This window comes from Montipora foliosa, unplaced genomic scaffold, assembly GCF_036669935.1.
Source record: "Montipora foliosa isolate CH-2021 unplaced genomic scaffold, ASM3666993v2 scaffold_459, whole genome shotgun sequence".
NCBI lineage: Eukaryota > Metazoa > Cnidaria > Anthozoa > Scleractinia > Acroporidae > Montipora > Montipora foliosa.
Window position 1 is genome coordinate 45,001 of NW_027179766.1, and position 7,500 is coordinate 52,500.

A 7,500-nucleotide genomic window follows, 5' to 3' on the forward strand; every position below is an offset into this window, starting at 1 on the left:
ATTGGATACTGGACAGGACAAGCGGTCGAATGTTAGAAGCGACGAGTAATGGACTTCGACAACAATCTGTCGCCCGTCGAGCCGTAATCAAAGTGAGCAGTCTTCCTAACATTTTGCCAAGCGTGGTGTTTTGTACAACACTCAAACCAAATGAACAGTTCTCTGGTAACTCAGTGTGGGTTCAACAAAGACAGATAAGGAATCCATATAGTGGATCTGTTATCTCAGTTGTCTCGCTATTTGTCAGATTTGTATTTACCTGTTCTCAACTCTGCACAGTCTTCCAGTATAACAATTGGAAATTTCACTAATAAGTCATTGACGTGAATGGCGTTTTAGTGGATCTTTAAACAAAATATACCCTCATGGAGCTCAAGAATGGGTCGTCAATTGTATGAGCAAGACAGCGCTGAAAAATAAATATCTGGATTGTAAGAGACGAGTAATGGTCTTCGACAACAATTTCATTTTTCGCCTTTGGATATCAAGTGAGCTTTGTTTCTAATATTTTACTAACTTGGTATTATATAAAACACGGAAATCAAATAGCAATTTTTTTATGGATTTAACCATAGTTACTAACTATGATTTAACAAATTAACATTGAAGGAATCGAACGCCAACAAGAATGCATCACAGTGTTTACTCAAGTCGCATCTTAGTTGTCTGACAATTTACATTTACCGGTATTTTGTACTCAACTCAGCAAAGGTGTAAAATATTTGGAAATGTGACAGTGAAAAATTACTTGAATGAAAGCTTGTTGTCTCTTTTGTGCTTTATTATTTACGGTCAAGGTTCTTTCGAAAAGGGTTGAATGTGAACTGTCAGAAATTTATTTAATTGCATATGCTTTGTGATTGTTTGTTTCGCTTGCACGCACGCAACTGAAATAGGAAGGGTTTCTTGCCTCTTATAGCAAATATGTTGCTTGTTTCAATAAATGTTTCGCTGGAAAATATTTCTGTGAAATTTCTAGCTTTTGTAAATTTATCATGTTGTGTAATTTTCGAGCTTAGCAAATTTGCATACATGTGTTGAAATGTGATACGGGGAGAATTTTTGTGGTAACGCATTAGTCACGAAAATAAACAGGTCTGTTGGAAGCGTGCTTGAGTTTCAACAAAATGACCCCCAAAATCGGCAAAAGATTGTGACGCTGATGAATAATAAAGTAGCTGCTATTACCAAAACGATGGAATTACCTGGTGATAAATAACCTTGTCTTGGAGAGTAAATTTTTGATTTTCCAGAAACAATGGTCAACCTCTGAGAGTTGCGCGATTGTGATCTTTGTGTTGAATTCGCACATTTCTTGTCAAAATTTATAACAATCGAAATAAAAAGAAAACTAACAAAAACAAAAACCCGGTAGCTTGGCATCATTTGACACAGATGCTTCACTGTTTCGCGAGTAAACATGCCGCGGTAAAATAACGCGGTAACTTGATCACTGCGCTCGCTGAATTCGATGTGCGATTTACTCGGTGCAGCCAAACTTGTACAATTACAACAAAACAACTAAAATCTCCCAAACTGTTTTTCGCTGATGGTAACTTTTTATATTCGTGGTTCAAAATAAATGTTGTTTTCATGTCGTAGATTTTGTTACCGATGGCAAAATATTTTATGCTCGATCGACCGTCCTGAAACTTCCTTCTGCTCTTCTTAAAAACAGTGTATCCATATTTATTTACTTTTACATCAATATTTGTTTTGGATAAAGCAAGCTAACAAAATCTGTATCTTGCTTGGTTCGCATTTGATAGCATTAAAATAGAATTTTCGGTCCTATGCTTCTGTTACTGAGTGGTATATTTCTTAGGTCGCCCATCCAGATACTAACCCCGCCGAATAGGAATAACTTCAGCTTTCAACTGTTGTTTACAAAGCTTTCAGATGCTGTCAGATGCTGTCAGTGCACGCTTACACTTGTGGTGGAAAGAAGTTGCATGATCAACATGTCAGCCCAGAAGCCAATGTTTCTCGATTCCCTTTTATTTTCTTCAGTCTCTCTGGGTTCAGTACTTTGCTAGTAACCACATGTCTTCTCAAGGGGCTATTTATCTAAGACTTATACCATGGCGCTACAATGATAGACAATACCAAAACAATATCGTGTACTGTTAGACCTACATATTACGCAAAGACAACGGTCAACATGTCATCCCAGAAGACAATGTTTTTCACTTCCCATTTATTTTCTTCAATCTTTCTGGGCTCAGTACTTTGCTAGTAACCACATGTCTTCTCAGGCTATTTACCCAAGACTTCTACCATTTCACTACAATGATACACAATACCAAAACAATATCGTGCACTGTTAGAGCTACATATTACGCAAGGACAACTTGAAGCTCCTGGAAGACAACACACAGTTCAGTTGACATTATGGAATAAATCGCTGTGTTACTTCACTACCACACGTAAGCAATGCGTGTCAATTTTTTTTAAAGAGGACAGGAATTTCTTCTTTCTGACAAATGATTAATTAATAGGCCGGTCGCCAGGTTTTTAACCTCACAAAAGGATCTGTTTCGTCGTACGAACGTGTGAAGACCTGTGAGCCAAAGGGCCTCTGCTGATATGACTTCTGGTATGACTTCTGGTACGACTTCTGGGTCACCCCCCCCCCCCCCCCCCCTCCAACTTGAAAAAAATTGCGTGGAACGCTGCACGAACCACAGGCAACCCAGTGTACCCTCACGGAGGGTCTAGTTTTTCTTTTTTTTAGTTTTTTTTTTTTTCCGTGTCGGTAAAAGTCTTGCCTGTCACTCCCTTGGTAAGTGGTGTCTTTGTGCATAGAGCCTTCTATGAGTATGTTCTTAGGATCGAGAGGGTAGTGGAACTGCGTAGATTTCTCTGGTGGACACAGTAGAATCATTAACTTAGCCTGCAATGGCGTCGAAAGTCATGTAACGCGAATGGCGTTTTAGTGGATCCATAAACAAAATATACCCTTATGGAGCTCAATAATGGAAAGTCAGTTGGATAAACTAGGCAGGAAGCTCAAAAGCGACGAGTACTGGACTTCGACAACAATCTATCGCCCGTCGAGACGAAATCAAAGTGAGCTCTATTTACCTGAAGTATATGGTAATTTGACGCGATTGAGTTTCTTGTCTTCACGCACGCAATGAAATAGGAAGAGGTTTTCGTCTCTAAGAGCAAATATGTTGTTAGTTTCAATAATGTTTTCGCTGGAAAAGGATTCTGTGGTATTTTCTGCCTTTGTGAATTATAATATCATGTTGTGTATTGAATTTTCGAGCTTAAGGTTGAAATGTGATATGGGAGAAGTTTTTTAGTATTGCTCTGTAAGCAGGAAGGGTTCACAGGCCTGTTGGAAGCGTGCTTGAGTTTCAACAAAATGAGCCCCAAAATCAGTGAAAACTTGTGACGCAGATGAATAATAAAGTAGCTGCTTTTTCCAAAATGATGGAATTACCTGGTGATAAACAACGTCGTACGCGTCTTGGAGAGTAAATTTTGACTTTGCATAAATAAGAGTTGGGCGATTGTGATCTTTGTTTTGACTTCGCTCATTTCATTGTCAAACTTTATAACACTTGACTGAAAAAGAAACTTACAAAAACCCGGTATCTTGCCATCATTTGACACAGATGCTTCACTGTTTGGCGAGTAAACATGCCGCGGTAACTTAATCACGGCGCCCGCTGAATTCCGGCCATGTCACTTTCGATTTTGCAATTTACTTGAACGTAGCAAAAATCTCCCAAAATGTTTGTCGCTGATCGTAACTTTTTATTTTCTATATTCACGGTTCAAAATTAATGTTGTTTTGATGTCGTAAATATTTTATTCTCGATCGACCGTTCGGGAAACTTCCTTCTGCTCTTTCTGAAAACTGTGTATCAATAGTTATTTGCTTTTTCATCAATATTTGTTTTGCATAAAGCAAGCTAACAAGATCTGTACCTTGCTGAGTTCGCATTTGTTAGAGTTAATAGTATTTTCGGTCCGATGCTTCTGTTTTTTGAGGGGAATGTTGTCTTGGTCTCCCATCCAAACACTAACCCCGCCCGGCAGGGCTTAACTTCAGTGAGCTTTGGTATTAGAAAGCTGTCAGATGCTCAGAGGGCACACTTGTGGTAAACAGAATTTGTGGGGGAACTTGAAAATTATCAACATGTCAGCCCAGAAGCCAATGTTTCTCGCTTCTCCTTTATTTGTTGTTCTTCAGAGACTGGAATGCTGTATTTCAATACCACACAATTCAGTGCCTTCTGATTTTCTGTAGCACGTACCACAGGCAACCCAGTGTATGCTTCACAGAAGCATCTCGTTTCTTCTTCAAATATGTTCTTTAATAGAATGTTCTTAGCAAATACCTGAAGAAAAAAAAAATTGGGGGTTACCGTGCTTGTTCCCTCACAAACTGCCGTTCAAGGTGGTTATGGGATTCGGAGATCACAATGAGGTGGAGAATTGGCGCGGTGGGGACTGGGACGAGACACAAAATGGCGCTCATCGTGTTCGAAGCGTTGTTCGGTGTTATTTATTTTTTTCTTCCGTGTCGGTAAAAGTCTTGCCTGTCACTCCCCTGGTAAGTGGTATCTTTGTGCATAGAGCCTTCTGCGCGTATTTTCTTAGGATCGAGAGGGTAGTGGAACTGCGTAAATTTCTCTGGTGGACACAGTAGAATAATTAACTTAGCCTGCAATGGCGTCGAAAGTCATGTAACTCGAATGGCGTTTTACTGGATCCTTAAACAAGTCAGTTGGATAAACTACGCAGGCGGTGAAAACCAACACCTGGAATCTCAAAAGCGTCGAGCAGAAATCAAAGTGAGCTGCATTTCTAAAATAATATTTACCAAGTGTGCTGTTATGTAGAACACTGAAACCAAATGGGAAATTCTCTGGTAACTTATGGGTTCAACAAAGACAGAGAACGAATCGAACATCTTAAGTGGATCTGTGATCAACTCTGCACAGTCTTCAGGTAATGTGACAGCCAAGAATTATTTGAAAGAAAGCTTGTCGTCTATTTTGTTCTTCATTATTCAAGGAAATGGTCCTTCATGGAAACGGTTTGATCCTGAAATTTTAGTTTGTTGTAATATTGCGCATATTTGACACGATTGAGTTTTTTCTCTTCACGCACGCAATAATAGCAAATATGTTGTTTGTTTCAAAAAATTGTTCGCTGGAAAATGTGGCCTTTATGAATTCATCATGTTTTATTATATGTGTGCTGGATAGTTTTTATGGCAATAGTAAAGTATTTTTTTGTTATTCAAGGAAAATGTTCTTCAGGAAAGGGTTTGAACCTGAAGTACATGGTAATTTGACACGATTGAGTTTTTTGTCTTCACGCACGCAATGAAATAGGAAGAGGTTTTCGCCTCTAAGGGCAAATATGTTGTTTGTTTCAAAAAATTGTTCGCTGGAAAAGGTGGCCTTTATGAATTCATCATGTTTTATAATATGCGAGCTTAACTGGATAGTTTTTATGGCAATAGTAAAGCATTTTCGTGTCAAAATGAGGTTAGCGTTTTTGTGTTGTGCTAACTTAATTAAATATAAATATACATTCTGCCTCGTGAGTTTGTTATGCTCGTTAACCAGCAATGGAAAGTCATTGCAACGCAAATGGCGTTTTAGTGCATCTTATGTTGTTTGTTTCAATAAAATGTTTGGCTGGAAAAGGATTCTGTGATATTTTCTGCCTTTGTGAATTATAATATCATGTTGTGTATTGAATTTTCGAGCTTAAGGTTGAAACGTGATACGGGAGGATATTTTTAGTATAACTCTTTAAGCAGGAGAGGTGTCATGAAAATAAACTGGTCTGTTGGAAGCGTGCTTGAGTTTCAACAAAATGAGCCCCAAAATCAGCAAAAAATTGTGACGCCGGTGAATAATAAAGTAGCTGCTATTTCGAAAATGATGGAATTACTTGGTGATAAATAACCTCGTCTTGGAGAGTAAATTTTTGACTTTGCAGAAACAATGGTGGGCGATTGTGATCTTTGTTTTGAATTCGCTCATTTATTGTCAAACTTTATAACACTTGACAGAAAAAGGAACTTACGAAAACCCGGTATCTTGCCTTCATTTGACACAGATGCTTCACTGTTTCGCAGGTAAACATGCCGCGGTAACTTACTAGTAATCACGGCGCCCGCTGAATTCCGGCGATGTCACTTTCGATTTTGCGATTTATTTGTGCAGCCAAAACGTACAATAACAAAATTGAACGTAGCAAAAATCACCCAAAATGTTTGTCGCTGATCGTAACTGTTTATATTCTATATTCACTTTTCAAAATTAATGTTGTTTTCATGTCGTAAATATGTTATTCTCGAGCGACCGTCCTGGAAACTTCCTTCTGCTCTTTCTGAAAACTGTGTATCAATATTTATTTACTTTTGCATCAATATTTGTTTTTGCATAAAGCAAGCTAACAAAATCTGTACCTTGCTAAGTTCGCATTTGTTAGCGTTAATAGTATTTTCGGTGAAATGCTTCTGTTTTACGAAGGCGTATATGTTTTTGGTCACCCATCCAGACACTAATCCTTAACTTTAGTAAACTTTAGTATTACAAAGCTGTCAGATGCTCAGAGGGCACGCTTTAACTTGTGGTGAAAAGAAGTTTATCTACAATGATAGACAATACCAAAACAATATCGTGCACTGTTAGAGCTACATATTACACAAGGACAGAATTTTTTCGTCGTACAAACGTGTGAGAACCTGTGAGCCAAAGGGCCTCTGCTGGTATGACTTCTGGGTGACCCCTTAAATGGTCTTAATGACCCCCCAACTTGAAAAAATTGTCTGGAACGGTGCACGGACCACAGGCAACCCAGTGTACCCTCAGGGAGGGTCTAGTTTTCGGTTGTTTTCGGTTGTTTTTATGCGTTTGATATTGCCAACACAGAAATTTATACTTGGAAAGAGTGCAAAAATAACAAAGAATAAGGTAAGTCAATATTTGATGAGATTTTAAAGTTATGAACCTTTAGTGTGGATTATTTTGTAGCGCTGGCCTTCTGTTAATTCCAGTGAGCTAGGGTTCGATTTTTTCGCTTTTGCGCAATAAATGCTTGACAAAGAAACTTGAAGAAAAGACTGTTGATTCCTATTCTTTATATGTTTTCTTGTTTGGTTTTTATACACAGCAAAATGTGAACTCTTCACCCATCACTCAGACGGGAGTGATGCACATGTATACAGTACACTGTACTTCGGTGTCTGACATTTGCAGACTGCAGATTGCAGACTGCAGGCTGCAGACTGGCTAGAAATAGCGCTGATAAACAGTATTTAAGTCTAAGAACCCATTTTAAAACGGTTAGCTTTCAATAATTTCTAACCGTTTTAAAATGGGTTCTTAGACTTAAATACTGTTTATCACCGCTATTTGAAATGGGTTCTTAGGCTTAAATACTGTTTATCAGCGCTATTTGAAATGGGTTTGTAGACTTAAATACTGTTTATCAGCGCTATTTGTAGCCAGTCTGCAATCTGCA

General features: G+C 38.4%; 1 long non-coding RNA gene across 1 annotated transcript in view; it reads left to right on the plus strand.

Moving 5' to 3' along the window:
- The first annotated feature begins 6,855 nt into the window (after nt 1–6,855).
- Nucleotides 6,856–7,500, plus strand: part of LOC137989436 (uncharacterized) — a 3,489-nt gene continuing 2,844 nt past the window's right edge. The window contains exon 1 of the long non-coding RNA XR_011120889.1: nt 6,856–6,950. This is a non-coding gene — a long non-coding RNA (uncharacterized lncRNA). The remainder of the gene's footprint in view (nt 6,951–7,500) is intronic.